Raw genomic sequence first — 21,348 nt, 5'->3', positions numbered from 1 at the left:
TTGTTGTTGTGGTCTTCAGTCCTGAGACTGGTTTGATCCAGCACTCCATGCTACTCTATCCTGTGCAAGCTTCTTCATCTCCCAGTACCTACTGCAGCCTACATCCTTCTGAATGGTTCAAATGGCTCTGAGCACTATGGGACTTAACATCTTTGGTCATTAGTCCCCTAGATCTTAGAACTACTTAAACCTAACTAACCTAAGGAAATCACACACATCCATGCCCGAGGCAGGATTCGAACCTGCAACCGTAGCAGTCGCGCGGTTCCGGACTGAGCGCCTAGAACCGCTAGACCACCGCGGCCGGCATATCCTTCTGAATCTGCTTAGTGTATTCATCTCTTGGTCTACGATTTTTACCCTCCAAGCTGCCCTCCAATACCAAATTGGTGATCCCTCGATGTCTCAAATCATGTCCTACCAACCGATCCCTTCTTCTAGTCAAGTTGTGCCACAAGTTCCTCTTCTCCCCAATTCTATTCAATACCTCCTCATTAGTTATGTGATCTACCCATCTAATCTTCAGCATTCTTCTGTAGCACCACATTTCGAAAGCTTCTATTCTCTTCTTGTCTAAACTATTTATCATCCACGTTTCACTTCCATACATGGCTACATTCCATACAAATACTTTCAGAAACGACTTCCTGACATTTAAATCTATACTCGATGTTAACAAATTTTTCCTCTTCAGAAACGCTTTCCTTGCCATTGTCAGTCTACATATACTATATGACGAGACCTTTCAAATAATGTCGTATACGGAGACTATAATGTTGTACAACTCATCTGGGCAACACGTGTTGCGTCATGATCATGCACTGGTTGCATGGTCCAACTTGTGAAACGACTGACAAAAACGTTGCTCGCCTCGTATTCGATGTCCAGAGCATGCCCTTATAAGGAAGCGTTGCCTTTCCTGAGAACGGCCTGACACCAGGGAGTCACGACGGTCTGAGACATAGCGTGCAGGTAGAGAGACGTACATAGTGTGGTGTCACCGCCAGACACCACACTTGCTAGGTGGTAGCTTAAATCGGCCGCGGTCCATTAGTACATGTCGGACCCACGTGTCGCCACTGTCAGGATCGCAGACCGAGCGCCACCACAAGGCAGGTCTCGAGAGACGTACTAGCACTCGCCCCAGTTGTACGACGACGTTGCTAGCGACTACACTGACGAAGCCTTTCTCTCATTTGCCGAGAGACAGTTAGAATAGCCTTCAGCTAAGTCAATGGCTACGACCTAGCAAGGCGCCATTAGTTACTTCATGAATCTAAAGAGTCTCACTTGTATCATCAAGAATGCTGTATACCAAAGGACGATATAAAAGTTAAGTGTTCTAGTAGCTACATTCTTTTCTTTATCACATTCATCACGTATCCTGTTCCAGACTTTGCGCCAGTCGGCGTGTGTGTACGTGTGCCCTTTCGGCTACCCGTCTCTGTGGACTGGCTGTCTTGTCAGTCCACTACACATAGTGCGCGAAAGTGTTGTATATAGCACCGATTTTAATTATTCTTCAATTAAATTGTGAGTGATTATTATTCAGAGTGTTTGTGAATACGAGCAGTAAACATTCAACAGGGGTAGTTCTCGCGAGAAATAAAATGTATCTTGGCATCTCTCCAAAATATTTTAATACTTATCGCCAATAGCCAAGTACCAGATTAACCGTGCGTAATGGTCCGAATTGCAGCAAAGTTGAGTGTCATCAATGGATCTACGGCAGTGCTGTATCTTCAGTGTAAGGAAAACAGCTAGAGAGGACGAAAGGTGAGTGAAAAGAACATTCGCAATGTGTTCCTGAAGTGTTCGTATCCAACTGCAACGCCCGCGTGAAATGTCTCGTTTTTACAATCAGGCCACATCATGAAGCTCTCGGCACTCATGTCGAGTGGCAAACAAGTCAATCAAAGAACAGCAACACACGACCAGTACCTGTTCGGCACTCACTCCACGAAGCTGTTCAGGGTCACAAAAGTATGCTGTCCGCTCCACCGCCGTCCCTTGCTCAGTCACCAAGTAAAGTGTCGAGTGGCAAGACAGTGAACTCGTATTTGGATCGACGACGGTTCAGATCCCCGTACGGTCGTCATTATTTAAATTTTCCGTGGTTTCTCTAAATCATTTACGCCTAATGTCCGGATGGTTCCTTTGAAAGGGCGCGGCATATTTCCTTTCTCTTTAAAAATGACTCTGGTCACTATGGGACTTAACATCAGAGGTCATCAGTCCCCTAGAACTTAGAACTACTTAAACCGAACTAACCTAAGGACATCACACACATCCATGCCCGAGGCAGGATTCGAACCTGGGATCGTAGCAGTCGCGCAGTTCCGGACTGAAGCGCCTAGAACCTCTCGGTCACAACGACCGACCTTTATCTTCACTTCTTATGCTCGATGTGCAATGACCTCGTCGTAGGTGCTACTTTAAACTCTACTCTTTTTTCTTTTTTTTTGCCTCAGTCGTATTGCAAATCCGGAGACTCTAGCAAGCCGGCTGCTGTGACAGAACGGTTCTAGGCGCTTCAGTCCGGAACCGACCGACTACTACGGTCGCAAGTTCGAATCCTGCCTCGGGCATGGATGTGTGTGATGCCCTTAGGTTAGGTAGGTTTACGTAGTTCTAAGTTCTAGGGGACTGATGACCTCAGATGTGAAGTCCCATAGTGCTCAGAGCCATTTGATTTGAAGAGCCGAGCTCGATGATACACTGAGATGACAGTAGTCCTAGGATACCTCCTAATATCGAGTAGGACCTCCATTTAGCCCGCGTAGTGCATCAACTCGATGTGGCATGGACTCAACAAATCGCTGGAAGTACTCTGCAGGAATATTGAACCAGCTGCCTCTATAGCTGTTCGTAATTCCGAACGTGTTGCCGGAGCAGGATTTTGTGCACGAACTGACGCCTCGTTTACGTCCCAAAAATGTTCCATGGGATACATGTCGGGCGATCTAGGTGGACCATATAATTCGCTCGAATTGTCCAGAATTTTCTTCAAACCAGTCGCGAACAATTTTGGTCCGGTGACATGGCGCATTGTCATCTATAAAAATTCCATCACTGTTTGGGAACGTGAAGTCCATGACTGGCTGCAGATGGTCTCTAAATATCCGAACATAACCAGAGGAGCCAATACATTCCACCTGAACACAGCTCATGTCATTGTGGAGCCAAGACCAGCTTGCACAGTGCCTTGTTGACAACTTGAGACAACGGCTTCGTGGGGGTCTGCGTTACACTCGAACTCTACCATTACCTACTGAAATCGGGACTCTTCTGACCAGGCCACTGTTTACCAACTGAGAAACAGATATGCTCACGAGTCCAGGTGAGGCGCTGCAGGCGATGTCGTCCTCTCAACAAAGGCATCAGCGTCGGTGTCTGCTGCCATAGGCCGGCCGCGGTGGTCTCGCGGTTCTAGGCGCGCAGTCAGGAACCGTGCGACTGCTACGGTTGCAGGTTCGAATCCTGCCTCGGGAATGGATGTGTGTGATGTCCTTAGGTTAGTTAGGTTTAAGTAGTTGTAAGTTCTAGGGGACTGATGACCACAGCAGTTGAGTCCCATAGTGCTCAGAGCCATTTTTTTTGAACCATTTTTTTCTGCTGCCATAGCTCATTAACGCCAGATTTCGTCGCACTGTCCTAACAGATACATTCGTTGTACGTCCCACATTGATTTCTGATGTAATTCCAATCCTTGTTGCTTCTCTGTTAGTACTGACAACCCTATGCAAACACCGATGCTCTCGGTCGTTAAGTGAAAGCCGTCGGCCACTCCGTTATACGCGGTGAGAGGTAATGCCTGATATTTCGTATTCTCGGCGCACTCCTGCCACTATGGATCTCGTAATATCGAATGTAAATCCGAAATTGAGGGTCTCATGCGTCTAGCTCCAACTACCATTCCGCGTTCAAAGTCAATTAATCCCGTCTTGCTGCCATAATCACGCCGGAAACTTTTTCACATGCGTCTCCTCAGTACAAATGACAGCTCCGTCAATTCACTGCCCTTTTATACCTCGGGTACACGTTACGACCGCCATCTCGATACGTGCATATTGCTATCGCACGACTTTTATTCGCCTTAGCGTAAGCTAAGCGCAGTACCTCCCGTTTCGCTATTAGCAAGCCGCCCCCATTAGAGATACGTCCCAACACTATAAATTAAGCAGCAAGGGAAGTATTATGGGTGGGTTGAGCCCGATATACCTCGCTTACCTTGCTTCACATCTCAGTACACAGCACAGCTATCTCTACAGTCTACAGATGAGATTTAATCGCGGCAGCTTCCCAGCTCATTTGCATCCCTTAAACTTAAGAAATTTAATCGCGCGTGATTTCAGTAATTCAGATGTTGGAGATACATTTGACTGAATCTCTTTTGTTTCCAAGTTCCAGCAACGTAGAAAACAATTTCTCTAGGAATTGAGAAACCGTATGAGACTCCTCCATAAACATCACTGGTCCTCTAATGAAGAATGATAATGAAATTCCCAGATAAATGATAATTGATTGAAACCCTCAGCTGCCGACAGGTATTGTTGATATACCTCGATGGAGACGGCTGTGCGAACGCGCCCAGGTTGCCCGAACTCTTACGGGAATCGTCACCTTAGTGGGCTCGAGTAATAAGTGGATGGGCAAATATCTATTAGGAACATCACGTATGTGATTGTGGACAGTTGGGAATGTGGGTCTCACGGGAGGCGTGCAAAGGGGTAAGTCCCTGCAGTCGCGCTATTCATCTGTGTCCTCGGTAGCTAGCCGGCCGGAGTGTCCGAGCGGTTCTAGGCGCTTCAGTCTGGAACTGCGCGACCGCTACGGTCGCAGGTACGAATCCTGCCTCGTGCATGGAATAGTGTGATGTCCTTAGGTTAGTTAGGTTTAAGTAGTTCTAAGTTCTACGGGACTGATGACCTCAGCAGTTAAGTCCAATAGTGCTCAGAACCATTTGAACCTCGGTGGCTCAGATGGATTGAACGTCTGCCATGCAAGCAGGAGATCCCAGGTTCGAGTCCCGGTCCGGGCACACATTTTCAGCTGTCCCCATGGAGGTATATCAACAACACCTGTCGGCAGCTGAGGGTTTCAATCATCATTTATTCTAGAGAAGCTGCACGGTCATCTATGGTAGCTGTTCTTTCGAGAACAGTTACTATCTTCATATAAAGTTCTCAGATGTCTGATACGGCTTATTTTATAAGCAAATTGAAAATATGATCACAGACCTATAGAGAAGCTGCAAACATTTCTGAAAACATTTTTTTACAGGCAGAATTTTTTATTAATTATGTGTTTAAAAATTAAGACACTTTTCCTTTTTGCTAGCAGAAAAAAACGTTTAATTACTTTAAAGTAAAATGTTACAAAAAATTGAAATTTTGATGGCTAAACTGTGTGACTGCTGACGTTTAAACAGTGTAATTGTCAAAGGCTGCATAGGGCAATTATTAATGGCTCAGTGGTGTACTGACGCTGAAAGCCAATGAAAAAAAAATTGGTTAAGAAACATGGACGTTGAAAATTACAATGGAGTCAGCAGTACCACGACAAACTCGACGAAAGGAAAGATATATGCTGTTCAACATTTTGGCGACAGCGCAGGTATTAAAAGAAAAAGAAACTAAGGAAGTTTGGTGTTTAACGTCCCGTTGAGACAAGGTGATGACAATGGACGACGCAGTCACGGCAAACATGGGAATGGAAATCGTTCGTGAGATCTTTGAAGGAAATTTTCAGGTAATCATCGGAAGTGGTATAGGGGCAATCACGGGAGATTATATCGAGATGGTCGGGCAGGGTTTGAACCCTATTCCTCCCAAATACAAGTCCTGAGTCTGCACCTGTGGAACACCTAGCTTAGTAAATTGGTTGAAAATATGCAGCGATGTTCTAGCAATGATTGTGTTACCAGTTCTGCCCATGACGATTTTAACTTACACTGCAGCACGTTGCGGCCATGATGGAGTGTGTGTTTCCGTCATGTTAGCAGCAGACCAGGTTTGCTCATTAGCTGAGCTGAAATTCAAATTAGAACGTTATCCTGACACATTATCATTGCCTGCAATCAGCACTCCGAGCGAGATGGTGCAGAGATCAACCCTTTCACTACGACTGGGACGTATGTGTCACACGATTGGTTCTCAGAAAACCGGTGGGAAATTAATGCATGCTACTAAGTATCAATGGCTCATTGGTAAACAGAAGGCTGGCTTACAGAATTCCTATAACCGCAGATTCCATCTCTACGTCGAGCTGTCTTCAAGTTGCACTGTGAATCCCCTGGCATCAAATTGGATCGCACCAGCATGTAGGCAACCAAACGAACAGATTTGCAAAGAGGGCTGCTGTCGCGACTTCCTGGACAATTCGCGTCAATGAACTGAACGTTCATATTGACATTTCCTGCGACAAAAACGGTGCCCTTAGTGACCACCTGGGATGTGAGTTACAAACTAGCTCTGCCCACTGATGCGTCTGTTTTCTGTTTGTATTGTAGATTTGCGCATTCGTCTTCTGAAACGTTGGATATACTTCTGAATAACCTTGTGCGTTCGAATACTCCCTCCATCGGCAGACGAAACAGTGGGAAATAGTTTTGGTGTGTTGTTACTTCTGACTACGACATTAATTAAAACAACCATACATTAATGTGTTTCACTACGACAGGAAGAATGAAAAAAAAGATTTGACAGTGAAAGGGCTAAGAAAACGACTAGCATTACAAGAGGACCGGTATTTAAATCCTCGTCCAGCTATCCAGAATGTGGTTCTCCATTGTTTTCCTAAACCGCTTAGGACAAACGCTAGGATGGTTCATTTGGGTGGAACCTAATCTCTGCAGGTCCTGAAGTTTCCTGCTGTGAAATCAGTCATGGTCCGAAGTAATAATTATAAAATAGCCACTGTCGTTTACGTGTTCCCAGGTTACACTTTAACTGCTCGTTGGAATACTAGACAGCAAAGTGGACAGTCTGGGTTTACCACAGTGAAACGTGTCTGGCTAATTTACGTGCAGGCATTACGCGAGAGTGATTTACGCCCCGGCTCCTACATGCACCTCAGCTCCCTGACCCACGAGGCGGTGATCTCACACGTGACGCAACTGCGTGTGGGCCACGTCTCATGCTACAGGAGGGCCTTCGACTCCAGCACGGACACGCAAAACTTTACCCAGAGGGCCATCAGGGAACTGGAGAAATCTTGACCTGTCACCGTCGGCTAGCTGGACAGTAAGCGGCGCATAACACCATCCACAGCACACACTCGCTGAACAAATGAATTAGAGATAGCTGGAAACGCAAAGTGTTTGGGATGTCGTTACGCCTTGTACTCCCCTTTGCGGTGACAGTGGAATACAGATAGGTCAAGGTGACAACGCGTTTGATCGCCACCAGATCATAAAGTAGAAATATTTGTGGAATGAATATACGGGAACGACGAGTTTAAAGCGGAGATTTGCGGACATTGCCAGTGCATAAGGAGCCTCCACACGTACAGTATTTATTCAAATGGTTCAAATCGCTCTGAGCACTATGGGACTTAACTTCTGAGGTCATCAGTCCCCTAGAACTTAGAACTACTTAAACCTAACTAACCTAAGGACACCACACACATCCATGCCCGAGGCAGGATTCGAACCTGCGCGGCTCCAGACTGGCCACACTGGCCGGATAGTATTTATTAACAATACTATTGTGTCATTCGAGTCCTCCCTCGGGCATGGGTGTGTGTATTGTTCTCAGCATAAGTTAGTTTAAGTAGTGTTTAAGTCTAGGGACCGATGACCTAGGGATTCACACATATTTGAACATTTTGAACTATTGTGTCAGTCGTTCAATTTACTGAAGCTACCATCAATACTTATGTCAATATTTTCATTTGGAGACGCGATTTAAAGAAACCAGGATGTCGATGAACTATTAAGCGTTTGTTGCTATTTCATAAAAAATGACTGCTGTCAAAAAATATTCAAATAAATAAATAAAAGTGGATACGTAAATGGCTGAGAAAAAACAAACCTAAATACTGCACGTTAATTTACTGACTGGAATTCGATGTCGGTTGTGGGTTGTGCACAATTATCAATATCGAAAGAAAATACGGTTATTAGAGAGGAAATTGCAGTTGAAAAAAGGTTAGAAGTAACTGAAAATTCTGGTGTCAGTTGTGTCATTTTAGTAATGTTTAGTGATTTAGTATCAGCAAACGTCAGCAGCACACATGTCGTGGAAACCCAGAAAGCTGTTACATCTGCTATCCAGTAATGTTAGTTACTTGAAGCAAAGTAAAAACAGAAATTTGTGTTTTTTGATTATTATTTCGTATGGCATGAAGATCAGTGCTACTGCAGAGTAATATGCAAATATAAACGAAAAGGAATCAAACTCTCAAATACACACACAAATACACATAATGATCAGAACGTAACTAAGTATTGCTACTGCTGCATGACCAGATTCCTTAATCACTTCTCACAATTTCATAAGATTGGCGTGCATTTAACATACTATCAGTTATTGCAATAATGCTGGAAGTGCAAGCAATTTTCCGTAGCTGCAGTGGGAAATACTGCTGTGATTTAATTTTCAAGCCAAACCACATTTCCATATTGAAAATGAACGCATAGTCCCAAATAATCATTTGCAACTACGTTCCGAAATCGAAATGTTAAATATAATTATCATTGCTCTGCATGAATTTGGCTATCTCGTAATTTTGTATTAAAATACTATTCAAAAAATTTAGTCAGAGGAACATTTTTGTTTTGTTTCAAAGTTGTAGTATGACAACACGCATGGTTGCATACATTGCTATTTCAGGGAAAGTAAACACAAGGATTTATTTTTCTACCAGCGCGTCGTTTTCTGCAGCAACAAGGGACCTAGTATTACTAGGACCTTGTTGCAGAATAATCCCTTATTAGGGTAGATTGTTTTTACCTCAATAGATTGAAAACCTCAAAGTTCTGCTCAGAGAGATAACAGAAGGGAAAGTAAACACAAGGATTTATTTTTCTTCCAGCGCGTCGTTCAGACAGTAACTGTGAGTAGACACACAAAAGACACTGTTTTTAACTGTCACACTAAACAATCGCAAGATTTACGTATATTTTCCGATTGCAGTAAAACCACGAGAAGACAATTGCAGGGCAAGAGAAGCAGAAGAGAACGCTCGCCAACAATGCCAGTGTAAATATTTGCACGAGATAATGAGAATGGACTCGCGAAAAACGTTGGTGCAGCGTAATGTTATTTAAGTCACGACAATCTCATATAGCTGTTGATCCTATCTGATAAATCAGTTATATACACAGTGAGAAGATAAGACGCCCAATGCACTTCGTGTGGCAAAATATCGAACGCTTTAAGGAAATCTCCGAAGTTTTGCAAGACACTGTGTATGACTAAAACAAGCTGCACTTCACACGAGAAGTTTTTCTTAAATCAGTGTTGATTCTTTGAGGTAAGTTTGCGTTTCTCCTTTTGCTTGATGATGCATAAGCGTGCGGGCACTTACCAAAGTCGCCTATACGCCTTGCGCCGTAATATTTACTACGAGACAGTCTTTTTTGTGTGAAAATAATATTCTAATACCGACAACGAATGGCAGCAGCTGATTGCCGATTTTTTGCTTCCTTAACGAGTGAGTACCTTCAAACCGGAACATCCGTTATTTGCCTAGACAATTTTATGCAGAATTCACTGGCGTGTAACAATATACAAAATTTCCGCACGACAAAGCCCTTATTAGTCCTGGTGCTCACGAAGTATAAAACAAACAAACAGAAGTCCATCAGCTAACGAAGACGAAAATTACAAAAAACTGTACAGTCTGTCAAATTCTGGAACATATATCGCTGACGAGGGACTTTTTGAGCTCTGTAGTTCATATTAACCATAGAAAATATTTTAGTTTCATTAAACATACACTTAGCTGTAAAATATGACTTTATCTCTTTCTCAGCACTGAACTAAAAAGTTACAGTCCTTTTGCAAGCTATTTGTATTTCTTCTACTTCAAAGCGACGGCTTGTTTTTGAGGGAATTTACACCTTTATGAAAACCGGTAAAACCTAGCACTGGATGCTAAATCCTATGGTGCAACTGAACAGATTACTGCCGTTACAGAGAGAGGACTTTTGTTACAGTGCCCGCAACCGGTGCCTACGTAACGAGCTACCTGCTGACACTTGGGATGTCACACGTGTAGCAACGACGAGTAAACCAAAAGTTCGCTAGGTGGCAGCAGCGCAGTGTACGTTAGCGCCATCTCTCGAACTCAGCGGGAAGCACCAACTCTGGCGCTAGCTCCATTCGAACTTGCTTACGAGTTTTACAAACAGGAAACAAGGGCTATGTTTGAACACGACTGGAACTGTTCGAACAATTTACGTTACAGCTCAGCAAATCTCAGGTACTGTTCGATCTTTTGATCGGCGTGTGATCTGGTGACTTGGTACTACCACAACGACCTGACTTAGCGTTTTCAGTGCACTGTGGAGTTTAACAGCAAAAATAACTGTGGAACAGCGACTGAAATATCTTCTAGGGTGCAGGTCACGCATAACAACGGCAACTAATAAATAAATAAAAGATTACAATCATGACTGTGTTTAATTCTCGAGCTTTCGCTCGTCCCACGATCTAGTGACGTCTGATGGTACTATTTCCAAGACGAGTCTTTCCGTTGTAATTTATTGTCGCAATAAAAATTACAGCCACTTTATTGCGATACATTTCGTTTGTTTGGCATTTAATTCTTTTTGAGTTGCTTTGATTTTTTCATACGAGTGTTGCCGTCTTGTTTACAAACTGATTACAATCTGGTACAGTTTTTATCTGTTATTCTAATACGTAAACAGGGACTGAATTGCTCATTTTGTAGAAGTCCTTCATCGTTTGCTGTTTTCATGGACTCTTTCAGAAGGATAGCACATATTTCTAGATGGTTCAACACGCGGTCTTAGGGCAACATTAAAGAAAAATTTGACCATATCACTGATGAATGACACTCCCGCAATATAACCAGGGTTGTTGAAATCAAATGAAGTGATACAGCGAAATTATGCTACAATGGATTCTCTCATTCCTCTGTTTGAATGACGTATGTAGGGAGACAGTTGTCCTCTTGTAGAACTGATTTTATTTAAGGGATAAAAATACTGAATAATATGAAAGTACTTGTATTCTCCACCAATTATATTGGCATCTATCTACTTTACCAGAGTAGTTCTTATAAGACCGTCTTGCTTTATTATATTTCTCTTATAGGTTTGGGGATCTGATTTTCTTTACCCTCCAAGGAAACATTCATTTTCATCTCAGGACCACCATGGTGCTTAATGTGCTTTGAAAAGTAAAATTTATACACAATAGATTTTATAACACGACCTTGTGCTCTGAACTAACAGGGTCCAAGTATTTTCAAGCGTAATGCATTGTTCTACTCTGCACTAAAAAGCGCCAAAATACATTACCAGCTTAATAACAAGATAACATGAAGTATTTATTAAAAAGGCGGATGTCATGGAAATTTGGTCTTTTAACAAAATACGAAGGAAATAACAGTATTTTAAACTTAACTGCAATTAAGAAATTTCTGTCCTTTTAAGACAGAATGACAGCCTAACCTTTAGGGCTTCGTGATCAGTCAAAAGTGTAAATCATAAAAAAATGTGACATCAGCTCTTTTAACAAAAGGCTATGCATTTGTTTCAAGCGCTCATTAACTACTGCAATAAAACGTAAATTATGTACGGTGACCCAGACTGTTCCTGTTACACATATAACTTAGCAGATAGTGAAGTGTTGCCTTTTTGTTTTTGTCTCGAGATCTCCAGCCAACGTTTGTTTGATAATTTTTTTTATTATAAAACAAACATCGCCTGAAAATATCGAGACAGAGTCCAACAGGCTACACGTCAACAAGTGGTTACGAACGCCTGTAAAATTCAGTACGTAGTATTAGTTACTATCTCAGGCTTTGTCCAGATGACGCAATTTTCTATGACGAAAGTCTATCCGGTAATATCGAGTGAGAACTTAACAGAACACACCCTGATGGAAAGAGACACATCAGCGTCTCAACGTTAAGAAAACGCAATGTTCTGCGGTTCATTTAGCGTCGACTGAATTAACGAGACACAATTACAAAAATTCATTCACGTCATAAAGATAATTGGGAGCTGGAGTCTGTAAATATATGAAAAAGGAGTATTACGTTTGCTCGGTTGTACCTAAAGCAAATACCTGGCTACGATTAATTCTGTCAACCTGCATTTTGTCTACACAATAGATTTTGTACAAAATACTTGTTCAGTCCATACCTGAACACTGCACCAGTGTATGAGATCCGTATCCTGTCGTCAGGTAGGACTAACAGTGGTCAACGAGACTGTACAAACGGGTGCAGCTCGAATGATCACAGACGTGTTTATTTGGCGAGAGGGTGTGACGCATGTATTGAAAAGGCTTAACTGGCAATTCATCCGTGAACAGAATCGGAAGGAATCTGGATGTGAGAAAACAAAAAGTACCCTCTGCCACACGCGTGACAGTCGTTCGCAGACTATAAAATGTGGATATACGTTAACGTTTAAAGCTCTCCACACCATGTAGAAGTCGCTGAGACGAATAAACTTATATCTCAAGACATGTGCGGTCGGAATCGGGAGATTAGCCCAGCAATTTGTTTTCCAGTGCCTGTTCACTCAGCTGGCACTATTTGGTAAGTGGCTCTTGTTATTTGACAGCCCAGCCAGGAAAGACAATTATCTCATTCTCGTTGTTAAATTATTTCATAGCACCAAAATTAGGTAATATTATTTGGCGCACTAGCACGTATCATCTATCTGTCACACTAGCTGAGTAGCAGTGTCAGTAAGAACTATGATATGCTTATTTTACATTCGTCCATTCCCACCTGATTCTGGGACGCAATTATAGGGTAACTGCCTACACTCATAATTAGGGCTTAAATGGCAGAATAAAGCTGTCAAATTCACTGCAGGACTTAGCCCTCCTGAATCACGTTTAGATTATTTCAAACACCTAAATACAACGACCGTATGTAACCTGTATGTCTACAGTTGCCTTATCTTTATTAAAGAAAATCTAAGTAAGTTTGATCTAAATTCAGTTCAAAACTATAAAACATTAAATGGACATACAATTAATGTGCCGTATGCTACACTGGCAAACACCCATAGCAACTACAAATATCTCGGATTTGTCTACTTCTGCAAAGTATCTGAAAATATCTAGGAAGTGCCAGTAAGTAAATTTATGGCATTTCTTGTGAAACGGATGAAAAGCAAAGGATATTACTCTGCTCAAAATTTACTTCATTGTGTGACAAATGCCCCGCATTTCTTATGACGGCGAAGAATAAATAACTACACACTTTATTTTAGAAACACATTTGTTAGGCTGTATTTTTAATTACTACCTCAGGCGCTTAGTGTCATTTATAAATAATTATTTATTGTCTTTGTCATTCACTTAACTATGTATTACCCTTAGCTTGTGATTGTTCTGTTTTGTAATTATTTATTGTTATTGTCATTTGCTTGATTACGCTGTGTATCTATCTTCTGTTATTTTCTTGTACTTAATGACATTTGTCTAAGATTTTCAGTGTTATTATTTTATTTTATTTCACGATATAAATTGAGGGTAAATATCTTCTAAGATGAATAAAACATTTGTATTTGTATCACATAGTGAAAAAGAACATATGCCATATACTGAGGTATCGGTATGCATGCGAGAGCAGCCGCGCATAAATACGGGGTTTGCGATGCTCCTACCTCTGGCTCCGTTGGTGATAAAACGTTAGGGCCAAGTGTGATTCTTGAGTTTCTCCCGGCGTATTTGATAATCTAAATATCCACTGGTGTGCTGCCGGTCTATAGTGTCCAACGGGCACAATATTCGGCGATCATACATGTCGCCATCATCAGGTGAACTGACGGACTGAGCTCCTGTGAACGTGCCGGCACGGAGATCCGTATGCTATGGCTGCTCAGAGGGAACTGGGTTCGGTCGCGGCGGCGGCAGATTTAAATACCCTCTGCTCGCGGCGCGCTCCCTCCGCCGTCCGCGCCCCGCGCCACGGTCACGCGGTGGAACAGATTGCGACGACGTCTGAGATGACGTCGCTGTGATGGCTCTGTCCGCCGTGGTCGTCACAACTATACGTTTGCTCGATTTACTCTTGATTAACCCAATCGCTGGTTCCCAATCCTTGCTAAGATTATAGCCACAGTCACGGTTTATGAGGTCGTCATTGGTGCGAATTTCGATGCCCTCTCTAACAACGCTGTCCCAGTATCTCGACGTCTGTACCAGAATCCTCGTGCGTTCATACTCCATAGCGTGATTTTCCGACAAACAATGTTCAGCGACCGCCGACTTGCTCGGATACATCAGTCGAGTGTGGGTAAATGCCCTCATTACATCCGTAATTCCGTGGATTTTGTTAAACGCCTTGATACTTCAGGTTGGATGAGTCAGATATCATGGTGAGTTTTGACGTCGTTTCCTTGTTTACGAGGGTACCCCTGCGAGAGTCACTAGAATTGATTAGTCAGTACGAGGGTACCCCTGCGAGAGTCACTAGAATTGATTAGTCAGAAGTTTGACGAGAAGACCACTGAACTTTTTAGGCATGTCTTGACTTCCACGTATTTTCTTTTTAATGGAGAATACTACGAACAAACGGAGGGAGTCGCCATGGGTAGCCCACTCTCACCGGTGGTAGCGAATTTGTTCATGGAGAACTTCGAGGAGGAAGCCCTGTCGTCATCCGAATGGAAACCTACTTGCTTTTTCCGTTACGTGGACGACACGTTCGTCATCTGGCCACATGGTATGGATAAACTCCTTGACTTCCTTACACATCTAAACTCCATACACCCCAACATCAAATTCACTATGGAGACTGAAACGGAGGGTAAACTACCTTTCCTTGACGTCTTGGTCAAGAGAAGGCCTGACGGCACCCTAGGCCATGGGGTGTATCGGAAGACAACGCACACTGATCTGTATTTGCACGCAGACAGCTGCCACCACCCTTCACAGAGGAATGGGGTGCTTAAAACTCTAGTACATAGGCCGCGCACTATCTCTGACGCAGAGACTCTACCCCAGGAATTGGAACATCTGAGAACTGTATTTCGAAAAAATGGGTACTCAGAGTAGCAGATTCAACGTGCTATCCGCCCAACCACTGCAGCACAACCTGTTGAGATGGATGAAGTCACGAGGGAGGAGGTAGGCACTGCATTTATTCCATACACGGGAGCACTCTCGGGGAAAATCGCCCGCATTCTGAAGAAACACCGGGTCGGAACTGTGTTTTGTCCTCCGAATAAAACCCGTGCACTGGTGGGGAGCGCCAAAGATGACCTCGGTTTGAGGAAGGCCGGCGTGTACCAGATTCCGTGTCAATGTGGCAAGTCGTATATTGGTCAGACGATGCGTACCGTCGAGGATCGATGCCGTGAACACCAGAGGCACACTCGACTGATGTATCCGAGCAAGTCGGCGGTCGCTGAACATTGTTTGTCGGAAAATCACGCTATGGAGTATGAACGCACGAGGATTCTGGTACAGACGTCGAGATACTGGGACAGCGTTGTTAGAGAGGGCATCGAAATTCGCACCAATGACGACCTCATAAACCGTGACTGTGGCTATAATCTTAGCAAGGATTGGGAACCAGCGATTGGGTTAATCAAGAGTAAATCGAGCAAACGTATAGTTGTGACGACCACGGCGGACAGAGCCATCACAGCGACGTCATCTCAGACGTCGTCGCAATCTGTTCCACCGCGTGACCGTGGCGCGGGGCGCGGACGGCGGAGATCTCACGCCGCGGGCGGAGGGTATTTAAATCGGCCGCCGCCGCGACCGAACCCAGTTCCCTCTGAGCAGCCATAGCGTACGGATCTCCGTGCCGGCACGTTCACAGGAGCTCAGTCCGTCACTTCACCTGATGATGGCGACATGTATGATCGCCGAAATATTGTGCCCGTTGGACACTATAGACCGGCAGCACACCCGTGGATATTTTGGTTAGAGTCAAGTATTTTGGACAGCCACTGGTCTAGGGACGATTCGTATATCCCACAGAAAGATCAGTGTCACTACTCTACAGTACAAGGTCAAAGTCTGAATATTATGCACTTACTTCTGCTTACACAAACGGAGCGAATCTATTAGTTCTTTTGAATTTCATGTCGTCTACGGTAGGCTTGATGGGACTTATTGAACCATCATTAGTGCACACGTGGTTCCTCGGAAAAACCCACAAAAGTTTTTTTCCGTATTTTCGCCGTCCGTCACCAGCGGATCAAAATCCAGACAAAGGATCCAAGACGAGTACGCAGAGCAAACGGCTAAACGTTTTAACAGTTATTCCTAATACCCAGATTTCGAAAAACCTTGAAACCTTTTCTTCACATCTTTATCCGTCTCGGAGATACAGACCTTCAAATTTACTCCACTTGTACACGCAACATACCCACGTAAAATCCGGCGCGAAAACGTAGTTCATAAAAGTGACGTAGCACGGAGAAATATGCTGTGAAGTGTATTTGTTATCATATGGGAACGCCACGTTGTTGTACTGAAGCGCAAGCAAAAACTTTTTTATACGTAAAATCCGGTCAGAAGTGTACAAATAGTTCACGTAAGTAAACTATCTAAATGTTACTGGCCAATACGTTTCTTTTTATATGAGTTACATGCCCTGCTGCTGCAAGGAAAAGAGGGACAAATGTTCCTATCCAAGCACGAAAACCTCTTTGTACCTTCCACAGCAACTTTAAAAATTTTCCCAAAAATTTTGACATGCGAACATGTTCAGGGTTTTTTATGGTGAGAGAGAAGACAGTAGCAATGACAAAGAGAGGGAGAAGTAATGAATACTAGAAGATAGTACACAGTGATTGTGTTATAGAAAGAGCGAAGGAGACAGTGACAGTGTGAGAGAAAGAGGGGGACAGAATGGCACTGGAACATAGTTGACAGTGGCAGAACAGTGCTAGAAAAATAATGAAGGACACAGTGCCACGGAGGGAGGAATGAAGAGGAAGAGAACGTAGAAGTGGGTTAGAGCAGTGATAAAGAGAGAGAGCATAACAACAATGGAGAGACAGTGATAATGACAAGAGAGAGAGAGAGAGAGAGAGAGAGAGAGAGAGAGAGAGAGAGAGAGAGAGAGAGCAGCAATAAGAAGGAAACAAATAGGTATTACCTGTGAGAGAGAAGAAAAGGAAGGTAGTGACAGTGCCAACAGACTGTAGTAGTAAGACAGAGCGAACAGGACTGTGACATAGGAGAGAGCGACAGAGAGAGACACAAAGAAAATGGTTCAAATAGCTCTGAGCACTATGGGACTTAACATCTGTCATCAGTCCCCTAGGACTTAGAACTACTTAAACCTAACTAACCTAAGGACATCACACACATCCATGCCCGAGGCAGGATTCGAACCTGCGACCATAGCAGTCGCGCGGTTCCAGACTGATGCGCCTAGAACCGCTCGGCCACCATGGCTAGCGAGACACAAAGAGATAATGACAATGAGTTGGGTTGAATGAGAGAGAAAGGGCAACTGGGAGTGGACGGGTATGGGCGGCTTACAGCGATGTACTAGTGGGTGAGAGTTATTATTAGTGGAGCTTGTGAGAGTTTGAGCCGAGTTGTATGTTTAAAAAAGCGCGAATACGATAGCATATCAAAACATACGGGAAACTTTTTAAAGGATCTGAGGAATTTAGAACGAGGCAACAGGCGCTCCACTCTTCAGACAGAGTCCTTTAAATATGTTGTTGTGGTCTTCAGTCCTGAGACTGGTTTGATGCAGCTCTCCATGCTACTCTATCCTGTACAAGCTTCGTCATCTCACAGTACTTACTGCAACCTACATCCTTCTGAATCTGCTTAGTGTATTCATCTCTTGGTCTCCCTCTACGATTTTCACCCTCCACGCTGCCCTCCAATGCTAAATTTGTGATCCCTTGATGCCTCAGAACATGTCCTACCAACCGGTCCCTTCTTCTTGTCAAGTTGTGCCACAAACTCCTCCCCAATTCTATTCAATACCTCCTCATTAGTTATGTGATCTACCCATATAATCTTCAGCATTCTTCTGTAGCAGGGGAACTGATGACCTTAGCTGTTTAGTCCCCTTAAACATCCCAACAACCACCACCTCTTCTGTAGCACCACATTTCGAAAGCTTCTATTCTCTTCTTGTCCAAACTATTTATCGTCCACGTTTTACTTCCATACATGGCTACACTCCATACAAATACTTTCAGAAACGACTTCCTGACACTTAAATCTATACTCGATGTTAACAAATTTCTCTTCTTCAGAAACGCTTTCCTTGCCATTGCCAGACTACATTTTATATCCTCTCTACTTCGACCATCATCAGTTATTTTGCTCCCCAAATAGCAAAACTCCTTTACTACTTCAAGTGTCTCATTTCCTAATCTAATTCCATCAGCATCACCCGACTTAATTCGACTACATTCCATTATCCTCGTTTTGCTTTTGTTGATGTTCATCTTATATCCTCCTTTCAAGACACTGTCCATTCCGTTCAACTGCTCTTCCAAGTCCTTTGCTGTCTCTGACAGAATTACAATGTCATCGGCGAACCTCAACGTTTTTATTTCTTCTCCATGGACTTTAATACCTACCCCGAATTTTTCTTTTGTTTCCTTCACTGCTTGCTCAATATACAGATTGAATAACATCGGGGAGAGGCTACAACCCTTTCATGCCCCTCGACTCTTGTAACTGCCATCTGCTTTCTGTACAAATTGTAAATAGCCTTTCGCTCCCTATATTTTACCCCTGCCACCTTTAGAATTTGAAAGAGAGTATTCCAGTCAACATTGTCAGAAGCTTTCTCTAAGTCTACAAATGCTAGAAACGTAGGTTTGCCTTTCCTTAATCTAGCTTCTAAGGTAAGTCGTAGAGTCAGTATTGCCTAACGTGTTCGAACATTTCTACGGAATCCAAACTGATCTTCCCCGAGGTCTGCTTCTACTAGTTTTTCCATTCGTCTGTAAGGAATTCGCGTTAGTATTTTGCAGCTGTGACTTTGTAAACTGATAGTTCGGTAATTTTCACATCTGTCAACACCTGCTTTGTTTGGGATTGGAAATATTATATTCTTCTTGAAGTCTGAGGGTATTTCGCCTGTCTCATACATCTTGCTCACCAGATGGTAGAGTTTTGTCAGGACTGGCTCTCCCAAGGCCGTCAGTAGTTCCAGTGGAATGTTGTCTACTCCAGGGGCCTTGTTTCGACTCAGGTCTTTCAGTGCTCCTTTAAATAAACAGGAACATAATCACATTTTTTTGTTCTCCGATAGGACGGTTTTTCCGTTTTTATCTTAGCTTTGATAAATTCTGTTCGTTTACTTCCGGTGGTTGCGGCATACAACGTTTCTGTACGACTCAAGCCGAGATTCATGGATTTTATTTTTAAAATTTCGCCTTTTGTAAAACCTAGTGTTGTTCATTTTGTTTTGATTTTATACCCAAACATATTTTGAAAACTACGTGTCATATTCAGTGGATGTCGTTGTATTTCTGTAAAATGTCATGTAAATATCATGTCTGCTTCTCCGTTATAGGTTTAAAACTATACGTGTGCATTTTATTTTGTTGTGATTGATCGCTTGAAATTGCAGTGGTTTAAAATATGGGATCGTACAGACTGGCACGCTTTTATTCGTTTCACTAGAAAACTAATCGGAAAAATAGCTTTCTTTGTTAAAAGAGAGATTTTTCTATCTTACTTTTGCAGAGAGTAACAGTAGCGGATGTTGACGTACGAAGGTTGTAACTTCAGTAGTGGCAACTATTTATTCACAACCAATACAAGAGAGTTACATATCTGTATCTGTTGCTGTCCTTCAAAGTAGTCACCAGCGTTGTGTAGAACCCACTGCCAGCGATAAGGAAGGCGTAGTATACCGCTAGCAGAGCCTGTTCTGTTGATGGTGCGAATGGAGCGGTCTACTGCCTGTCGAATCTCTGGGACAGTTCCGAAGCGAATGCCACGAAGTGGTTCCTTCATCTTCGTAATCAAATCAAAGTCACAAGGACTTAAGTCAGGGGAGTATGGTGAATGGTACAGTACTTCCCAGTCCCTGCCGGCCGCGGTGGTCTAGCGGTTCTAGGCGCTCAGTCCGGAACAGCGCGACTGCTACGGTCGCAGGTTCGAATCCTGCCTCGGGCATGGATGTGTGTGATGTCCTTAGGTTAGTTAGGTTTAAGTAGTTCTAAGTTCTAGGGGACTGATGACCACAGATGTTAAGTCCCATAGTGCTCAGAGCCATTTGAACCATTTGACCCCAGTCCCATCGACCGAACAGAGCAGCCACAGCTTGCGCTGTATGCGCCCCCGCATTGTCGTGCAAAATGGTGGGTGGGTTGTGTAGAGAGTGTCGCCGCTAATTTCGCAAAGCTGGTTGCAGGTGATGCTCCAAAAACGAACAGTAATACTGTGCATTGACGATCTGCCGTGGAGAAACGTAATGCGTTAGGATAACACCATCACAGTCGTACACGAGAATCACCATTAGACCACTCGATTGGCACCATCAACGGAACAGGCTCTGCTAACGGTATACTACGCCTTCCACAACGCTGGCAACGGGTTCTACACAACGCTGGTGACTACTTTGAAGGACAGTAACAGGTGCAAAAATGTAACTCTTTTATATCGGTTGTGAATAAATAGTTGTCGCTATTTAAGTTCGAACCATCGTATTTAACTTCTTCGGTCGTAGGTGTGTTTCTTTACAGATTGTAATTGAGGGGGTCAGAAGAAAGGCGAAGAAGCGACATTTCCCAGGAGAATGAGATAAATGCATCTAGAACTTAATAAGATATGTAAAACTGTTGTTATAGAGGCATACAACCGATATCCCACTCTTTGCTGCTCCACGATGATCGAAACGAAAAGTAGTTGCAAGATGTGACGAAACAGTTACGTTAATGTAGGGTTATACTGACATTTACTTTGTGTATTATATAAATAACCTTCTTATGATACACGGAAAGAGGGAAGTGACCCAGACGGTGCGAAATATTTTCAATAACGGGCTAATGAATTAAACAGTGTACTTTCTTATTTTGTTTCACTATTTAAGCCACAAAAGGCATGGTGTTCATACAACATTACATAAATGTTTTGTTGTAGCTCTGAATAGCAATTTTATGATAACTGAATTGATAACAACAAATAATAAAGATTTATAGAGAAAACTTAAATCACATTCTTCTTGAGTCACAATATTTTG

At 43.2% G+C, this 21,348-nt stretch overlaps 1 protein-coding gene across 1 annotated transcript in view; it reads right to left on the bottom strand.

Annotated features, from left to right (window-relative positions):
* Window positions 1-21,348, bottom strand: part of LOC126213481 (uncharacterized) — a 550,281-nt gene that overhangs the window by 332,449 nt on the left and 196,484 nt on the right. The window lies entirely within an intron of this gene.

The sequence above is a fragment of the Schistocerca nitens genome, chromosome 1 (assembly GCF_023898315.1).
Source record: "Schistocerca nitens isolate TAMUIC-IGC-003100 chromosome 1, iqSchNite1.1, whole genome shotgun sequence".
Classification (NCBI taxonomy): Eukaryota; Metazoa; Arthropoda; class Insecta; order Orthoptera; family Acrididae; genus Schistocerca; species Schistocerca nitens.
The sequence above is the reverse complement of the archived record's forward strand: the minus strand, read 5'-3'. Positions and strand labels throughout refer to the sequence as shown.